This window comes from Hyperolius riggenbachi, chromosome 7 (genome assembly GCF_040937935.1).
Source record: "Hyperolius riggenbachi isolate aHypRig1 chromosome 7, aHypRig1.pri, whole genome shotgun sequence".
Classification (NCBI taxonomy): domain Eukaryota; kingdom Metazoa; phylum Chordata; class Amphibia; order Anura; family Hyperoliidae; genus Hyperolius; species Hyperolius riggenbachi.
In genome coordinates, this window is record NC_090652.1 from 261,782,759 (window position 1) to 261,803,728 (window position 20,970).

The 20,970-nt window shown below is 41.7% G+C and overlaps 1 protein-coding gene across 1 annotated transcript in view; it reads right to left on the bottom strand.

Moving 5' to 3' along the window:
- The window catches only part of CSRNP3 (cysteine and serine rich nuclear protein 3), a 152,164-nt gene extending 132,807 nt beyond the window's left edge, over positions 1 to 19,357 (bottom strand). Inside the window, exon 1 of the mRNA XM_068247053.1 lies at positions 19,200 to 19,357. The gene's annotated coding sequence lies outside the window, so the exon portion shown is untranslated. The remainder of the gene's footprint in view (positions 1 to 19,199) is intronic.
- Positions 19,358 to 20,970: the final 1,613 nt, after the last annotated feature.

Here is a 20,970-nt window from a genome sequence, read left to right on the forward strand (position 1 = left end):
GTTCACAAACAGTTTTCTGAATAGATACATTGGCAATTTATAATTTAATTCATATGATATTTTACAAAACATAAAATACAATCCTCTAGGACAGATCATGGCAGACCTGCTGTGCTGCTTTGTGTTATAATCTCTCTGCACTACCAGAAAGGAGTCAGGGCCTTCCTGACACTAGATGGCCCTGTGAACAAAGCCTGAGCGCAGATATGAAAATACCCCTAGTGTTGTCACCTGACCTTAAAGAGACTCTGTAACAAAATGTTCATCCTTATTTCTTCTATCCTATAAGTTCCTATACCTGTTCTAATGTGCTCTGTCTAACTGCAACCTTTCCTAATTGCACCGTGGCTGTATTATCTCTGGTATATGATCTAATCTTCTCTCCTCTGTCAGCTCTGTCGGGCTGAGGCAGTCAGGCTGGAATGTGCTGTGCTGCTTGTGATTGGATAGAAGCTATATACACCCTCTCCAGCCCCCCTGCACACTCTGTATGAATCACACACTCAGCTCTTCTCAGCGTATGTCTTTTGTTTGTAAACACTGGATAAAAATGGCAATTACAAGCCAGGATTGCAGCAGGGAGTGGCAGAAACAGCACAGAGGAGCCCAGGAGAACATAATCAATAGAATGGTATGCTTTTTATTGTAAGAATTTTAAAGTACAGATTCTCTCTTAAAGAGGAACTTTAGTGAAAATAATATAATGAATAAAATTGCTTATTGTTAACACTATTCATTTATATATTGTTTAGTCAGTGTTTTCCCATTGTAAAATCTTCCCTCTCTCTGATTTACATTCTGAAATGTATCTCTGGTGGTGACATCTTTACTGTGTGCGGCTGTGCACCAAAGCAGAAGAAAAATGAACAAGGATTTTACTTTATATTTAATCAGCATTTACAATCCGGGCCAAACCCAGGGTCAAGGGAGCAGCTCCAGAATCTTGGCTTGTCCTTGCCAATCAGGGTTTCTTAGCATCCATATAATTCTGAGTTGTTAGAGCCAGCGGGAATGGATGGGTCTTGATAATACGGTATAGAAATAGACATGCCGATACTAGCTCCATTATGTTGTCGGCTGCATCACACATAGAGCGTGCTCACAAGCAGGATGTATGTAACTGTGCATTAGGACTCACTAGCCCATTACCCCCCTGCCTTGCAAAACATACAATGCGTACGCTCGTCAGTTTAAATGCTTTGAAAAACACATATGTCACAATGGACAGCTTACCCCATAGGGTGAGAACAATGTTTCCTATAGGAAGAATGTTGCTGTAGCATCAAAGCTGATCTCTAAGCACAAATAATATCTCAGTTACAGGGGCGTAACAATAACCCCTGCAAGGGATGCAGCTGCAGGGGGCCCTTAAAGGAAGAAGCCTGAGGAGAGCGCCTGGCTCTGGAGCCCTCCAGGGCCATTTTTAGGGGTAGAAGCGCTGGAAGGGGGAACAGAAGGCACAAACAGTAGCAGGGAGGAGGGGGGGGGGGGGCTGACTCTCCCCCCCTAGTGCAAGCTAGCCATATATGCAGTGGTGTAACAAAAAAATCACGAGCCCAACCCCCCCCCTCCCTAGTGTTCACACCCTTTCCCTATCCTACCCCTGGTGACCCTCACAGCCTGGGGGCCATCTTAAAAGGTTAATAAAACCAGTGTGGACATCAGAATATTCACACCCAGGGGCAGCACGGTGGCGTAGTGGTTAGCTCTCTCGCCTTGCAGCGCTGGGTGCCTGGTTCGAATCCCAGCCAGGGCACTATCTGCAAAGAGTTTGTATGTTCTCTCCGTGTCTGCGTGGGTTTCCTCCGGGCACTCCGGTTTCCTCCCACATTCCAAAAACATACTGATAAGTTAATTGGCTCCCCCTAAAAAAAAAATTGGCCTTAGACTACAGTACTTACACTACATAATATAGACATATGGCAATTGTAGGGATTAGATTGTGAGCTCCTTTGAGGGACAGTTAGTGACAAGACAATATATATATATATACACTGTGTAGCCACAAAAACACCTGATCTCTGTAGGATAGACCGCTTTCTTGGCGGGAGTGAAGTAGTAGCTGCCCTGCCCCCCCCCCCCCCCCCCCATGGTTGCAGGGGCTACTGCATATATGCTATTATTCAATAAAGTGTTCAGTTCAATAAAAATCACATCACAGACTAAAAAACCACACAAACTAGGACCTGGCATTTGATTGTAGTATTGATCAATACTCAAGTAAGAAAGGCAACAGTCTATCCAGTGCAAAAGGTGGTGGTGGTGATGGGGGGATAGTGGTGGTGGTTGGGGATGGTGGCATAAGGTTATTGGTGATGGTGGTGGTGGTGGTGGGGGAGTGCTGTGGGTGGTATACACTGGTTGTGGCAGGGGATGGTGGTGGCGGTGTGGGGGTTGATGGATCCATAGCTGCCTAATTAGATACCGTACTGCATCATGCAGGACCAGTTTAATGGCCGGGGAAGGTTCACTGATTTTCAAGCAGATAACTTTTTAAAACTGGTGGATATTGCGAGGTGCAAACAGCAATAAGTTTGACTCTGATCGACCAGGTCATTATTTTGATTGGGTGCTTGGCGCGTAGAGTCTGATCATCATGAGTGCAGAGTTTGTTATTGCCAGCAGCGGCATGCCTACACTTATGCACCCCAGTGCGAATTGTGGACTTGCATGTCCCGTTACAGCTCCCAAACATTACTCCTGCAGCAATGTCTCATGGGAACAGTTGGTTCTCAAAACAGTGAATTATTGCTAGGGTTGCTTCCCTTTACCCTATAGAGTCAAAATTAAGACAGCAAAGGTTTTTATAATGCATGTTTGGAGGGTACAGTATAGTTTTAACAGAATAAAACTACAAATACTACAAATTATACTACAGAATAAAACTACAAAAACTACAAATTATAGCGCCCCCCCGCCAGTGAAATCTTGATAGGGCCTCCTGTCTCTACAATCACCCCCCTCCCCCCCGCTAACTAATTGAAGCTGCTCCGTCGTCCGCTGATCATAGTCCCTCTGCCCTCCCTCCATAGCAACAGAACACATCGCTAGCCTCAAGGCTAGGGATGTGTCTGTACAGCATTGTTCTGCAAATTGTCGCCTGAGGGATCATTTCTCAAACCCCACGATTCTCACATGTGTGTACTAAGCTTTACGCTAGTGGCTCCTGCTCTGTGCAGATAAATTACTCCTGCAGCAACATCTCATGGGAACAGTTAAAGGAGTTATCAGGCAAAGTTGAAGAAAATAAGCGGTACTTACCGGGGGCTTCCTCCAGCTCCAAGCTCCCAGCACGTCCCTCACCGCAGCTTTCCCTTCAGCCGTTCACCACAGGTCCGTCCCGGTCCCCGGTGATGACGTCAGAGCGACCTTCAGGTCACTCTGTTCTGCACCTGTGCGATCGGCGCTGTCAATCACCGCCACGTGGGCCGGAGCGGACTGCGCAGGCGCAGTTGTTCTTCGCCTGCGCAGTCCGCTCCAGCCCATGTGGCGGTGAATGACAGCGCCGATCTCACAGGCGCAGTACAGAGAGACCTGGAGGTCGCTCTGACGTCATCACCGGGGACCGGGACGGACCTGTGGCGAACGGCTAAAGGGAGAGCTGCGGCGAGGGACGTGCTGGGAGCTTGGAGCTGGAGGAAGCCCCCGGTAAGTACCGCTTATTTTCTTCAACTTTGCCTGATAACTCCTTTAAGGTGGCCACATACCATAAAATGTTTTAAATATCTTTTCAATTCAAGAATCACAAGCTTATAACATTCTATAGCCTTTATTTACTTATATGTCACAATGTAATCAGAGGCAAAGGATCACTGCCTCATCCATCCTCCACCCCCTTACCTAGTGTGTCCCCCACAACCCATTAGATTGTAAGCTCGCAAGGGCAGGGTCATCCTCCTAATGTTTACTGTTTTTGTAACAATATTTGTGCTGTTTGGAACTCTGTTGTACATTTGTTAGTTGTATCTATGTTCCCCTTGTCGTCTTATTGTGCTTTTTAAAGCTCTGCGGAATATGTTTGCGCTGTATAAATAAAAAATAATAATAATAATAATATTTTTTTCTGACTGATTGTAACAATTCAAAAATCTTACCAATGTACCACACACAAATGTTAAATTTTTACCCAATTATGAAAAAAATGATTGAAAACTCAGAAAAATTGCTTGGGTCTGTACATCAAGTAATTGACAATCTACCACACACCATTCAATTTTCATAATAATTGATCAGAAAAATCCAACACTCCCGATCTTCTTTTATCGAATAAAAATTGGAAATTCTAATCAGATTTCACGAATGAAAAATAAAAAAAAATCTTTTCGATTTTTCAAGACAACCGATCGTATTTATCGAATTGGTGTAAAGTTGAATCTTTTAATTGTATGGTGTGTGGCCACCTTAAGTGCTCAAAACAGTGTATTGTTGCTAAGGTTACAGAGCACTGCCATTGGAGCTTACCCCCCAGTCCTGGAAATTCTTAGCTGACTGCAAACTGAAGTGGAACAATCATTTATTAACATTAAATTATGAAAAGACTTGAGCAGCACAGATCAACATTTATGGAAATTTTATAATGAAATCGGAATTTCCTGGTTTTGCAATGCTGGTTTGCTATGAAGGTTTGCCATGAAGAAGTACACGTATTTTTTATTTGTTTGGCATTCAGATTTTTTTTTAATAAACAGGGCTTAATTTGGATTCAGACGTTTGCCTTTCTTCACGTTATTAATCAGGCCGTATGCAGTTGTTCATAATCAGACCTCTTCATATTCCACGCACTGTTATGGCTGTATGAGAGATGTGTGTTCCTATGACAACCTGTCTCAATATTCACTGACGGTCATGTGACCTTTATAGGTTAGAACAGACATTGACATCTCGGCTGGCTCACCCTGTGCAGGAAATCACTCAGCCCAGCTGCTGTTCTTCATATTTTTTTTTTGCTTGACTTTTGTTTTTAATGCAAGAAGCGGTAATTAGGATGAGTTTCTGCATTCAACGGGTGAGGGGGTTAAACATATACCATGTTTTATTTAAAGAGACACTGAACACTGAAGTGAAAATAAACTTATGATATAATGATTTGTATGTGTAGTACGGCTAATAAATAAAACATTAGGAGCAGAGATATGAGTCTAATATTGTTTCCAGTACAGAAAGAGTTAAGAAACTCCAGTTGTTATCTATGCAAAAGAGCCATTGAGCTCCACAACTTTCAAAGTCACAGAAAGCTATGCCTTCTGAAGCTTGTTATCTTAACTGTCAGTCACTGTATTTATTTTTCTCTCCAGAGGACAGGTCAGTAGTTCACTGGCCTGTTCTGTAAAATCATTTAGAATGCTGAGTAGTGTGTAAACTGCAAATATTAGAGAATGATGCAATGTTATAAAAAACACTATATAACTGAAAATAAAAAATATGAGACTATTTTCTTTGCTACTAATGTTCTAGTAATTATCCGTACTACACAACCAATTCATTATATCATCATTTTTTTTCAGCTTCAGTGACATTTTAAATGCCACAAAGCTGCCCACTTCCTTTGTTGCTGGGTTCAGTAGTCCGAGTCCCACACACACTGGATACGGTGATATAAATTATTATACCTTTTACTTTACTCATTTGTATGCTGTTTCTATCTCTTTTTGCATTGCAGGGTATTTTCTATCAGGAACTTTATTAGGATATCAGGGTATTTTTGCATTATGAAATTTTGTTCATTTTTGTTTATTTATTGATTTTTTTGCTGCTCAGTGCACATCATTGGATCAACTTTTGGACACGCGGTGCTTTATTATTTTAAAGTGTGATTGTCAGCCACAAAATCTAATTCCATTTACCCACTGCCTTGTGTTTATTATGTAGTCTACATGCAGTCTGCATTGCAAGCATTCCAATATAATCATAAATGTCTCTGCTGTAATGAACCTTATCTCAGTCAGCCTGGCTCTATTCTGGAACATTGATGGGGATATGGAAGCTTGCTCTCTCCCCTCCCACATTCCTGCTTCTCAGTGATTGGCTGAGGGCAGTTCAGTGTGACAGGAGGCTGAAAAGGGAAATACATCTTAGTCCTCTGCAGAAGCTGCTGAAATATGATCTATGCTGTTCTTATATGTGTTTACAAAGCAGGCTAGATATGACAGGGCAGTTTCTAGGAGAAAAAAAAAGAGGCAGTCAGAGGCAGTAAAGATGGAAAATGCCTGGAACAATTTTCTCTTTATTTACTATATAGAATTCACTGAAATCAAAATGTGGACAGTACAATATATATGTTATATAAGTAGAATATATATTTATCTACCTATATGTATGTGTTTTTTTTCCTGGGATATGTCTGTTCCTGCTGCTTTAAAGGCATTACTTTTACAAATCTTTATGTTTTCTACCTGTATAATTCAATTGGCTAACACAATTATTTTAGTACCTTCTTGGATTTTTATTAAGCATGATTTTATTAATATACATTATTTTTAGTTGATCGGTGTATTAGGACTCTGTTGAAGACATATTTGTTTTTTTTTTTGGTTTTTTTTTATTTAGTTTTAAACATGCTTGAATTTTTTTTCCCACTTAACAAAGACTATTTCATTGCTAATTAATGATACTGATGATGATGCTTCAGTCTCCGGTGCTGATGCTGCCTCAGTTCAGCTGACAGTGTCCTATCTGCTAGGAGAGCAGACTCTGCAGCCACTGTGGGGACCGGAAACAGGCCTGACTCTTCCTCCCTCTGATCTTGGGGAGCCCCCGCTAGGGTTCTCCTGGCAGCCATCTGCCTTCAATATTGCAGAATGTGGAGCGGAAAAGTAACTATATTCCCTTGAGCAGCTGGAAAGCATAAATGACTTTAATGTAGATTTTCAGCCCTTGCCCAGGGTTTGAATTCTTGCTCAGGCCAGTATGTAAAACAGTACACTTTGGGCAAAGCTCCCAAATTATCCTGATCAAATGTGGAAAGAGCCTTATGTAGCTGCACCGAGGCGATTTGAGTGCGCCAGGATAAAAACACAATATAAACGTTATATGTTTTGTCTTGCTTATCCACTTTTTCCACTACTACAGTATATCTACGTCCTCTGTGACTTCATCTAAGCCACAAGGACGTAATTATGAGTCGTGTAGCCAAAGCACAGCTATACAAGGTTAGGCATTGCTCCTGTGCACACCTCCAGCACTATCTGATGCAGCACTAACTGGTGAAAGGGAATATATATTCCCTGTGCCAATAAGATTGATTTTTACCATTAAAAATACTTTTATTTTCTCAGTTCATAGTGAAAGATACACACCGCAGCATTATTTCAGAATCAAATATTTTCAACATCAATTGAGACTGGAATGTAATTTAAGTTTTCTGATAAACAGTAGAAATAGCCAAACAAAATTTGTGTTTTTTATCTACAATAGCACTTCTTAATTTTTAAACTGGAATTGGTAAAACTGAGAAATAATGTGTTTTTTCTATTTTTTTCCCTGGTTTCCTATTAAAATGCATAGAAAAAAAATGCTCAAGGGAAACAAATGCCATACAATGAATGCCTAGTTAGTCTTGAAAAAAAGATATATATTTAATTTAGATGTCATAAGTAGGGATACAGTTATTGCTGATTAAATAGGGACATAGCTAAAATGTCAAAACTGCTCTGACCCATAAGGGGGAAACAAGGTCTGGATGAGAGGTGGATAACCACCAGGTCAGCTCTCCCTCCATGCAGCCACCCACTTCCCCATGTCCTGGTCTTCTTGTCTTTCAGATGACATTATGTGACAAGCTGCTACAATTCAAACCAGAGCAGTATTGAGGGAGAAAAAGCGGCAACATGGAAGAAAGACAATCCCAGCACTACATCAGGTAATATAATGAAAGTACCTGTTGTATTTGAGGGTAGTGATGGCTATAAGGGGGAATGGTGGGCACACTTTTAATAAAAGTGGATGGAGAATATAGAAGCATTTTATTTGGAGAAGCGGAGGTCGTGAGTGACCACACTGACCATGTGGAGGAAGTCAGGTAACCACAATTGTTTTTTATGGGGCTGAATGAAGGTGACACTTATGTGGTGGGAGGAGTAATGCCCATGCATGCTAATTATAGGGAGATAGGTGGTGGAAGCACATGTATGGGTGTGTGTGTGTGTGGGGGGGGGGCTACACCAGTCATTGGGGTGGAGAATGGGGGCATGGCTAGTTAGGTAACCCTCGCATTCAGGGCCGGATTTACCATAAGGCACTATAGGCATGTGCCTACAGGCGCCTGATGATGGAAAGGCGGCTCACTTCCCTCCCAGAGCGCCTCCCTCCCTCCTTGCCTATGCCTGCTCCATTGTCATCAGTAGTAATGGTAAAATGGCGCTACCTACGCTCCACCACAGGTTTTGAATCAAGCCCAAAAGGAGGTATTTATAACCCTGACAGCTTCCTGTGTGAAAGAGGCCAAAATATGATTTCCTCATGTTTCAGTAACCTATTGAAAGTACTACCAATACATTTCAAATGCTGCTTCATTCCTTTCTTCTGGATTAGCCACTTGTGAGAATTATTTTCAGCACTGGATGATTTAGTACACTGACCAAAAAAAATCATATTAAAAGCACCTTCATTGGAATAAATACAGTAAATGATAGACTGGTCTCCTCAATGCCAGACAAACTGAAGGCTATAATTCAGGTAAAGGAAGGTCAAACAAAAGATTGCATTTCTGCTTGTGTCGTGTGTACTAGTCTGCCAGAGATATATATATACACCGTATATTCCGGCGTATAAGACGACTGGGCATATAAGACGACCCCCCAACTTTTCCAGTTAAAATATAGAGTTTGGCATATACTCGCCGTATAACGCACACCAAATAAAAATTACAAAAACATCATATACAGGTGCTATGTATGAACAAATACTGGTGCTGTACTGTATGTGGTACCCAGTATATAACAGTGGATTGGTCAACTCTTCTTGCCTACCTGTTTATCAGAGCAGTATGGAAAAATAGATTGTGCTGTGCCCATAAACACCTCTTTCTCCCTTCTGGCCCACCCTTCTATTTACCTATCCTATTTACCTCCTTCTCTGCCACTCAGATCTCGCACATGTGTGCCTGTGCCGCTTCACTACAGTCCTCAGCAGCTAGAGTCAGTAACCGGATAGAACATATCACCCGTAATCAATGACACCTGGCGTATTAAGACGACCCCTGACTTTTCAGATGATTTTCAAGGGTTAAAAAGTAGTCTTATATACCAGGATATACAGTATAAAATTTTATTAATTATTGTATTTATAAAGCGCCAACATATTACACAGCGCTGGACAATAAATACATACAAAGATACAATGGATGACAGGCGTAACAAGGTTATACAACACAAGACTAGCTATAAAGCTATAAGAGGCAAACAAGGTACAAAATACATGATCATGTGTTTTTGGGCTGATTAGGTAGGCCCAGTAATACAAGTACAGGCTGTCATAGGAAAGGAGAACACGACCATGTACACTAGGGTAGGGAGAAGCCTGCCAAAGGCTTTCTATATATATATATATATATATATATATATATATATATATATATATATATATATATATATATATATATATATATATATATATATATATATATATATATATATATATACACACATACAGTGCTGCCCATAATTATTCATACACCTGGTAATTGGTAATTTTTTAATTTTTTAATTTTTTGATGGGAAGTGACATAGGTGTCTCCCAAAAGATAATAAGACGATGTACAAGAGGTATTGTTATGGAAATTAAAAAAACAAACATTTCTAAGCTTTTATTTACATTTGAGCAAAAAGTGTCCAGTCCAAAATGATTCATGCCCTTCTCAATAATCAATAGAAAAGCCTTTATTGGCTATTACAGCAATCAAACGCTTCCTATAGTTGCAGACCAGCTTTTTGCATGTCTCCACAAGTACTTTTGGCCATTCATCTTTAGCAATAAGCTCCAAATATTTTAGGTTAGAGGGTCTTCTTGCCATCACCCTGATCATTTACTCCCTCCACAAGTTTTCAATTGGTTTTAAGTCAGGACTCTGGCTGGGCCACTCCAAAACATTAATGTTGTTGTCTGATAACCATTTCTTCACCACTTTTGCTGTGTGTTTTGGGTCATTATCAAGCTGAAATGTCCACTGGTGCCCAAGGCCAAGTTTCTCTGAAGACTGCCAGATGTTGTCGTTGAAAATCATCATGTATTGCTCTTTTTTTCATGGTGCTGTTTACTGTGATTAGGTTCTCTGCTCCATTGGCTGAAAATCACACCCAAAGCATTAGGTTCCCACCACCATGTTTGACAGTAGGGATGGTGTTCTTTGGGTTGAAGGCTTCTCCTTTTTTACACCAAATGAAGGAAAGATCATTGTGACCAAACAATTCAATTTTTGTTTCATCTGATCATAACACAGAAGACCAGCAGTCTTCTTCTTTGTCCAGATGAGCATTTGCAAAGGCCAAGCAAGCTTTTGCGTGCCTTATCTGCAGTTGTGGAGTCCTCCTTGGTCTGCATCCATGGAACCCAGCAGTGTGCAGTGTCCGTTGGATTGTCTGCCATGAGACATTGCCACCAGCAGAGCCCAGATTCACCAGGATGGCCTTGGTGGTCATCCTTGGATTCTTTTTCACCTCTTTCACTATCCTCCTGGCCAGCACAGGTGTCACTTTTGGCTTCCGACCACGTCCTCTGACATTTTACACAGTGCGGAACATTTTGTATTTTTTAATAATATTTTATACTGTAGCCACTGGAACTTGAAAACATTTAGAAATGGCCTTGTAGCCCTTAGTTGATTAAAATAGCTGTTTCCAATAAATCAGGGTAATTAGAATGCTTTAGAACAGCTTGGACTATTTGGAATGGTATAGAACTTTGCATTTCCCCACAGCCTGGTTGAGTAAAAGTAACTTTAAGTCAAAATGTGCCAGGGGTATGAATAATTATGAGCAGCACTGTGTGTGTATATATATATATATATATATATATATATATTTATATATATATATGCAAAACTATTAGAGCAAAAGTTATTTTTCCATTTATGAATCTGTTTTTAAATAAATGAAGAAAACACCATCATAATAAGATGCTTTTTATGAATTATTTAATACATGAAAAATAACATTATCAATACTATCGTGCTCTTGTAGTAAACATGTCTATAGCATTTCAGTAGTTTCCTGACTTCATCATTAGGGATGGTCAATAAGATGCAAATCATTTGGGGTTGATGCAGTTTTTGAAACAAGTATATGCAGCTTAAAAATGGACCAATTAAATCAAGCTGAGGTGAGATCTGATTGTTCCATTTTTAGCAGCATATGCTTGCATTAAAAAAAACAACAATAAACAACCAAAAACCTGCATAATTCTTGTAATGATTTGCATCTTATCATGATGGATAATTCCAGAATCAGACCCTGCTGCCAGCAACCAGCAGATACAGCTTCTGACAGATTAAAAAAAATACATCAGTAATATTTAAAATGTATCCCATAAAAATATAAATATACATTTTGTAAAAAATATGCATCCTGGAATTTTTTTTATACTTTTAATAAATAAAAAATAGAAAAAAGCCACATTATACAGTAGTCTTTTTAATGCATCATAAAGTACCGGTATATTTTTTTAATTTTCATAATTTTAAAATCTCTTCATTTATCACGTGTATCTCTGTTTCCTGCACACCATTTTTATTCGTGTACCTCTCTCTACTCTTGTTCTTTTTTTTTCTTCTTTTAATTCCAAACAAAATAAGGTTAGCAGGTTCAGCCTTATGACATTTACTCATCAGACTGAACAATAAAGCTGCTCTAGGGCATTGTTCCCTATGAGGTCTCAGCACAGAATGCTTTTTTTTTTTTCTATGAGAGCATCAGAAAAAAAAAACCCAGAAAACCAACAACAACAACCTGAGGCTTCTACAACCAATGACATCAATGGCTCAGTAGTAAACATTCTAACATGCTACTTTGGGGAGATATAATCCTTCCAGGACACTGAAGGTCCGCCTTGCTTAAAGAGAACCCGAGGTGGGTTTGAAGAATATTATCTGCATACAGAGGCTGGATCTGCCAATACAGCCCAGCCTCTGTTGCTATCCCAAACCCCCCTAAGGTCCCCCTGCACTCTGCAATCCCTCATAAATCACAGCCACGCTGCTGACAAACAGCTTGTCAGAGCTGGCTGTGTTTATCTCTATAGTGTCAGTTTGCTGCTCTCCCCGCCTCCTGCAGAACTCCAGTCCCCGCCTGCATCCCTTCCCTCCCTGCTGATTGGAGGGAAGGGACGGGGACAGGGACCGGAGCTATGCAGGAGGCGGGGGAGCAGCTGAGACTGACACTACAGATGTAAACACAGCCTCACAGCGTGGCTGTGATTTATGAGGGATTGCAGAGTGCAGGGGGACCTTAGTGGGGTTTGGGATAGCAACAGAGGCTGGGCTGTATAGGCAGATCCAGCCTCTGTATGCAGATAACATTCTTTAAACACACCTCGGGTTCTCTTTAAGGGATATATTATTAGTTGTACAAAAAAAATAAAATTACAACCCTTGATTGGGTCATACTGAAACATAATAGGGTTTTTGAAAGGTCAGTAAATAAGCATGATAAGATTTCAAAGTCAGGAAAGTGCCCACAATGAGTATTTTTATAATAAACAAACAAACAAAAACAAACAAAACAAAAACAAATTGCACCATAGATGCTGTATGCATGAATTTACAAATCTCTCAGCCACCCTTTCTATAATCTGAGGTACCTTAGCTGAGGGTAAATCCTAGCCACTTAGTGGACTGGACATGGTTTAATTAGTACAGTCCAGGACTTCTGTATCACTTATGAGTCTAGCAGGCAAGCTATAGTGTTTGTTCAGCTTTGCCAAGCAGTCCAAAATCATTGCAGCCAGCCTTCCTGTAAGGGATGTTAATGTTGGAAGTAATAACAAGATTATTGCCTTGAACTGTAGTATAGTAAACCAAACAGAAGATGTCACTGTGTGTAAAATGTGATGGTAGTCCTTATGGGATAGTCATTTTCTGTTCTCACTCTGTATTCTCTCAGTTCCAAGTAAGCTGCATTTCCTGATGGTGGTGTATGATTTTTCTATGCATGTTTTTCTTGAGTTAAGAGTTCTAACTTCTTATACTGGGGGCCTATTTGCCCTATCTGTGGCGAGGTCGGCATCTGCTTCAGAGGGGACCAGAGCTGCGGCTGGCAGGGGCTGCAGGAAGCCCCAGGTAATTAGCTCTTTTTTTTAACATCCTCGGACATTCCCTTTGAGGGTAAAAAACTCCTTCCCAGGTTGCAGTCAGATAAAATTCCTGGATCAACGATGCTGGGAATTAACTAGTAATTATGGCTCGGATGTCCTTTAATGCAAGGAAAGCATCCAAACTACTTCCTGGTCTAAAATATTCCACATTTTTTATTCCACATTTTAATAACTTCACTGTAAAGGAACCCTTCCGAATCCTAAATACTTTTCCTCCATATGTAGATCATGTCCTTTGTACAAGATGATTGACAAAAAGCTCATCTGCCAAGCTTTTGTATTGTCCTCTGATGTGTTTATTTATGTTAATCTGGTCACCCATTAGCCCTCTTTTTTTTCCAAGTTGAATACACCCAATTTCTCTAACCTTTCTTGGTAAGGGAGACCTATTAATTTGGTTGCCCATCTTTGCACCTGTTCTAGTATGTTAATGTCCTTCCCATAGTGTGGTGCTCAAAACTGTATTCCATACTCCAGATGTGGCCTTACAAGTGATTTATACAGAGGGAGTAGTATACTAGCATATTGTGGTTTTATTTCCCGCTTAATGCATCCGAGAATTTTATTTGCTTTAGCTGCTTCTGCTTGGCATTGAATATGAGTGTTGATATAAACCAGTATTCTGAAGTCCTTCTCCAAGTCAAATGTTCCCTGCCAGTGCCGTATGCCATTTATCTTATTTGTTGTTCTGCCATTGTTGCGTCCAAGGTACATGATGACCTTACATGTATCTACATTAAATTTCATCTGTCATCTGTCTGTTAATTTAGCCATGCTGTTGAGATCCTGTTGTAAAATGACACTATCCTGCTTAGTGTCTATAATTCCAAATCATTTTGTATTGTCTGCAAAGATGGCAACATTTCTCTGTATTCCTTCCCCTAGATCATTAATAAATAGATTAAAAAGGATTGGACCGAGTACTGACCCTTGTGGGACCCCACTGCTAACAGTTTCTTATTTTGAATATGACCCATTTACCACCACTCTTTGCCTTCTGTCCCTTAACCAGGTCTACCCACAAAAACACATTTTCTCCTAGCCCCTGTATCCTTAGCTTCTGCACCAGGCTATTGTGGGGAAAGGTGTCCAAAGCCTTTTCTAAGTCCAAATGTTCATTCACCACTTCACTGTGGACTTAAGCTGGCCATACACTAGTCCGATTCCCGCCAGATCGACAGCAGATTCGATCACTGGGATCGAAATCTGCTGTCACATCGTTCCCGCAACACGCCGAATTTCGATCCATTTCGTCCGATCCCGCCGATCGCTCCGTGCGGAAAATTACCGTCGATCGCCCGCGGGTAGGGAGCGAGTCTTTTTTTAATGAGCACCATTTATTTACAGCAAGTCATAGAAAATGTATTTGTAAAACATCATATTTACTGTACCTTATGATAAAAATAAATAAAAAGTAAGTATTTCTAATGAACATAAATAGTTTTAAACGGGCCGTGAAAACAAACAAAATATTTTCAAAACATAGCATTCTTTTTCCTGAGCTTTTGCTAGTTGCCATTTGATCTGATTGGTAAAATATGCATGTGTTGCTGTGACTCAGCCAACCCAGCTGTGCCATATGTCTGCATAGCAAAAGGTGGTTGCCTGTTTTTCTGGTTGCCAAGCCACTGCCCCACCCACTTCTCACTCACCTGATTCAGAGAGGACATCCCTCTACTGCTGACTCCTCCCCAGATCCCTAGAGCTACTCCCCCGTCAATGAAGGATAGTTTTCAGTGTTGTGAAGGAACATATTGATAAGATAAATGAATTGTTCACCAATTTGGCTGAAGTTTTGTAAAACCTAATTGATCCCAGTGAATTTTTCAATGTTTTATTTCCCTTTTTTATTTTTTTTTATTTTCCTGTTTTCAGTGCCTAGGGCGTTTGAAGTGATCATCAACAAAGGAAAAAATGATTGCATCTGCTTGAAGGGAGGGAGGAGAACTGTATATTTTAAATGCCTTTGTGTCCACATACAACACTTAGAATTAGGGACAGTCTACAAGATGTTCAGAATTCCGGCATGCATGGAAAGATAATGCAAACTGTATGCAGGAAGAATACATTTAAAAATAGCGCCACAAAAAATGGCGCCGGGTGATGCCAATAATTAAATCTTGCTACTAATGTTACTTAATAATGTAGAATTGTCCTGCAACATTAAATAACCATAGTAACAAGATGTAATTACCAGCATCTATCATACATTACCTGGTCCCGCCGATCGTGTCTCCTCCCCTTCCTGGTTAGTTTGCAGGAGTCCTGCAGCCATCCAGTCATAATATGGGTACTGACGCTGCATGGTGGTTGGTTGGCTGCAGGACAGCTGCAAACTAACAAGGAAGTGGAGGAAAAGCGATCGCCCAGGACCAGGTAAAGTATACCTACACTCCTGCCTACTGACCCTGAACACTCCCTCTATGCCTAACCCTAAGACTCCCCCCCTTGATGCCTAACACGAACCACTCCATCCCCCCACCTAACACTAACCACTTCACCACCGCTGCCTACGGCTAACCACTCCACCCCCCCCCCACCTAACACTAACCACTCCACCCCTACTGCCTACGACTAACCACTCCACCCTCCCCCACCTAACACTAACTACTCCACCCCGGTTGCCTACAACTAACCACTCCACCCCCCCACCTAACACTAACCACTTCACCCCCATGCCTATTTCACCCTACTGTGGGGGTTACTTCCTCCCTGCCACCATATGTGGCAATAGTAAAAGACCAAGTTAGCAGCAAGGAGGTTAAATTATGGCACCTGCTATATATCGGGCACCATAATTTAACCTCCTTACTGTTAATTGTGGCTTTTACTATTTCCGCCTACAGAGGCACCAATTTTATAGGCGCTCGTCCTGCGCCATTTTTATCTGCTCCCGCTTGGCAATGGGCTAAATTTAAAGAGCCACTGAAGTCTCTTTTTCTTTAACCTCATTTTTTATCCAGTCCAATTCAGCTTTGAATCCTAAGCAGATTTGCCGCATCCCTGCAGCAAAATGAGTGATTTATGGCTTAGAAATAGACAACTTAGTTTGCAGGTCGCAGATTTTGCTGCCTGGGGAGGCAGAGCTTTGTGCAGGAGCTCTGCCTCTAATTCAGCCAATCTCCGCCGATCTCCGCCTATCCCTGCCCCTCTCAGTGAAAGAAGACTGAGAGGGCGGAGATCAGCTGAGATTGACTGTAGAGGAGGCAGAGGCATTGCACACAGCACTCATACAAATTAGACAGGATTATTACTATATAATTAACAATATCAACTGAGATATAACTTTTCTAGTCATTATCAGTAATTATTTAAAGGGGAACCACACTGATATATAGTAGAATGCAGTACATTTTTCAGGATACCCACTTTTGCATTAAATATTCTAGTCTCAGCATCAGAAACACTTCCTCTGTCAATGTATTGCTGAGGCTTAAAGAGAGTCTGAAGCGAGAATAAATCTCGCTTCAGACCTCATAGATAGCAGGGGGATGTGTGCCCCTGCTAAACCGCCGCTATCCGGCGGCTTAACGGAGGTCCCTTCACCCCCAAACCCCCCACTGCAACACTTGGTCGCAGACTTGGTCGCTCCTGGAGGCAGGGCTAACGGCTGCAGCCCTGCCTCCAGTCGCGTCTATCAGCGGCGCATCGCCGCCTCTCCCCCGCCCCTCTCAGTGAAGGAAGACTGAGAGGGGCGGGGGAGAGGCGGAGATACGCGCTGACAGACGCGCGTGGGGCAGGGCTGCTGCGGTTAGCCCTGCCCCAACCAGGAAGCGCTCCCCCACTGAAACGAGGGGATTTGGGGGTGAAGGTACCCCCGTTAAGCCGCCGGATAGCGGCGGTTTAGCAGGGGCACATGTGCCCCTGCTATCTATGAGGTCTGAAGCGAGATTTATTCTCGCTTCAGACTCTCTTTACGGCTCATACACACATCACACTATGGTCTTTGGAAAATGAAAGATCACAGACCAATCTTACCACCCTTCATGTAGTATGAGAGCCATACTCTACACAGTCTTTTCTATGGAGCTGAACTCCACATCAGAAAAAAATCTTTGCAAGATGCTGCACACATATATGCTGTACAGACACAAAAGATCAGTATCTGCAAAAGATCTGTTCCTGCCAAAAATCCATTCCTGCAAATTGCAATGATAGTCTATGAGATCTGCAGATCATCATACACACATGATTTAACTGACATTCATCTGCAGATCAAGCAATCATCTGCAGATCTAAAAATCCATCCTGGTGGATCTGATCTGCAGATGAATGTCAGTTAAATCATGTGTGTATGATGATCTGCAGATCTCATAGACTATCATTGCAATTTGCAGGAATGGATTTTTGGCAGGAACAGATCTTTTGCAGATACTGATCTTTTGTGTCTGTACAGCATCTTTGTGTGCAGCATCTTGCAAAGATTTTTTTCTGATGTGGAGTTCAGCTCCATAGAAAAGACTGTGCAGAGTATGGCTCTCATACTACATGAAGGGTGGTAAGATTGATCTGTGATCTTTCAGTTTCCAAAGACTATAGTCTGATGTGTGTATGCACCTTTAGCCTCCTCTGCTTTATTATTATCTATTATGCTGAATGCTCCTCCCAGAGTATTTCGGGAGACCAGGTATATTTTGTATTGGCTTTAAAACTATCAAAGAAACCAACATTCCGCAGATATCACCTGCCAGGACTAAAGATGTCGCCCCCTGTGATAAATTTCAGGATGTAAATCAGGGTGAGGAAAGATTTTCCAAATGGGCAAACATTGATTTTATAAAGGGATATTGTAAAAAAAATAGAATTGTATTCATTGTGTTATTTTGGTTACAGTCCTTTTTTAAAATTTAAAATATGTGCAAACATATACAAATAAGAAGTACATTTTTCCGGAGTAAAATGAGCCATAAATTACTGTCTCTGTCCAACTGCCAAAAAATTGTGTAGTGAGCAGGAAAGCTGGCCAGCATCATTGTTTAAATCTTTTTTAGGGAATATCTTTATTAAGAATAAACGCCTTACTGAGAATCCCCCATGAAGAGATGGACTAGCCCAAAACCTGTCACTTCTGTCAGATTTCTACTACCTACAATAAGTGACAGCAACATAGGAGAAAAGTAATTTATGGCTCATTTTACTCTAGAAAAAATGTACTTCTTATTTGACTATGTTTGCACATATTTTACATTTTACAATTTTTCTCAATAGGGCCCCTTTCACATTATACTATTACAACAATAATAATGCCAAAAATAATAATTATTATCATCATAATTTTCCAGCATGTATTTTTTTTGCTGTAGGATGATCATTTATTCAATTTAAATCAAATCATTTTTTTTTACATTGGACACAAAAGAACGAGTTAAGAATCGACAGGATTCATCCATGTGTCTGTCTATCTGTCAGTCGGTGATATCATCGCTCTCGCCCCATCTCTCTGTACCGCTCTCTCCTCTCCATCCATCTCCTGCATAATTCCAGCTGCATGCTATTTGTGAATGATCAGAGAGAGCTGTGCAAGTCATTTCTACATTTGGAGGTTGCAGCTCCTCTTGGGTTTCGCTAATAACACTTGATACAATGTCACAGGAATTCGCTTAGTCAGAGGCAGAAAATAGACCCATTAACCTCTGCCCAGTTAATCAGTCAATGTGCCATTATATATTCCTGCCTTGAGATACATGTCCTGAGCCTCTGCCAAATGCATCCGCAGTCGTGGCAAATGCAACACATGCAGTCCTCATTTCTGGCATTGTTACAGATCCCAGTCTAAATTTATACCCCCCCCCCCCCCCATTCAACTCTCCCCTGCAGAACAGAGTACAGCAGGCAGCAGAATCCGCATAGGCTACAGAAAGCAAGCACAGATAGAAAATAGAAGAAGAAGGACTTACCAGGATGAGCCTGTTCAGTAGGGACAGAGCTGTCGCATTCACACTCAGTGTTGTGCTTAGGAAATGGGGGTGATAAGCGTAGCCTTGGCTCAGTCAGTTCATTCTGCACAGAGCGCTATGTGATTCTGCATCACATCTGCACTATACACAAAAGCTTATTTCCTCCTGCACTGCCTATGACTGGCCGCTGCTTCCAGCCTGATCACATGGGACTCGTCTCTGAGGGAGGCAGCATCCCTCTGATCACACGGCTTTATGAAATGACAGGACTAGAGGAAGCTAATGAACACAGAGGCCTGCTCTGCATGATAGCAGAGAGCAAGGCTGGAGGTTACAGCGAATCACCAACACTACATTACAGAAGAAAAGGAAGGCTTAAAGGATAAGTGGAGTTAAAGCCATAAATATGACAAATCAGCCCTAAACTGCCTCTTAATCAATATTGTAGTTCTAGTTCATTACTGGGTTTGCCCCCTGAAGAGATCTGAGAGATGTTTGTCTGCCTATTGCTTACAAATACTCCCTTTATTACACAGTAAAGCTACATACCTTTATGCAATAACCGTTGTCTGAAACGGCTTATAATGACCATTTCAGCTGACTATCATTATGTTTACAGCGGCCGTCAAACAATCCTGCACGGGCATCACTATGGATTCCCCCATGCCAGACCCTGTTGACCAATTGGCGCTGCTACATTGTCCGTCGATCATCACCCATCCGCCTCCCCTCCATAGCAGCACCACTTGCACCAGTTGCGTCTATGGTGTACAGGAAAGAGGCAGCAACAGGAAGAGGAGGCGGTGGGCCCTGAGAAAGTGCATGGACCACATTGCGAGCTGGAAGCTTGGTGGAGTGCATCAGCAATGCTACCAAGAAGTGTAAATACCATGGAGTACTGGTAGTCAGAGGCAGCAGCAGCAGTGGGCCCTGAGACAGAGCATGCACCGCATTGCAAGATGGCAGCATGAGCTGGGTGGAGTTCTTCAGCAATGCCACCCAGAAGTGTAAATACAATGGAGTACTGGTAGTCAGAAGCAGCAGTGGGAGGTGGTGGGCCCTGAGACAGAGCAAGCACCGCATTGCTAGCTGGCCTGGAAGCATGAGCTGGGTGGAGTTCCTCAGCAATGCCACCCAGAAGTGTGATCCGTGGTGGTTTCAATATGTGGAACAGGCCACTCAATTAAACTGAGAGAGCAAGTAAGTGTAGAAATATATTTAATCACGTATCACGTGTGATCTGTCATCTGTGGTGGTTCAAATCTGTGGAACAGGTCAGGTCAGTATAAACTCCCCTCTTAAGGGTCAGCTTTCTGTAATGGCAACAAAGGCCTGGGTCTTGGGCAACGGCTGCCCAAAAGGGCAGCTAAAAATGGAAAAGGGGTTGCTGAATATAGAAGAGAAGCAACATATGGAACAGGAGAGATGCTGCTCAAGGGAGCTGTACATGAAAGAAAGGGACTTCTGTACATGAATGTTGCACACAGAAGTGGTGGCTGCACATGGAGTGGGAGGGGCAGCTGTACGCATGGATAGGGAGCAACAAGAAAGTTAACTTAAGGCAGTGATCTGCAAACTTGGTTCTCCAGCTGCTAAGGAACTACAAGTCCCACAATGCATTTGCCTTTATGAATCATGACTGTGGCTTTAAGCCTCCTGCAATGGATTGTTGTAGTTCCTTAACCTCCTTGGCGGTCTGATTCTTTCCAGATTTTAGGGTCTAAAAGCGGTGCAATTTTTTTTCACTCTTTCAGACCCTAAAACCTGAAAA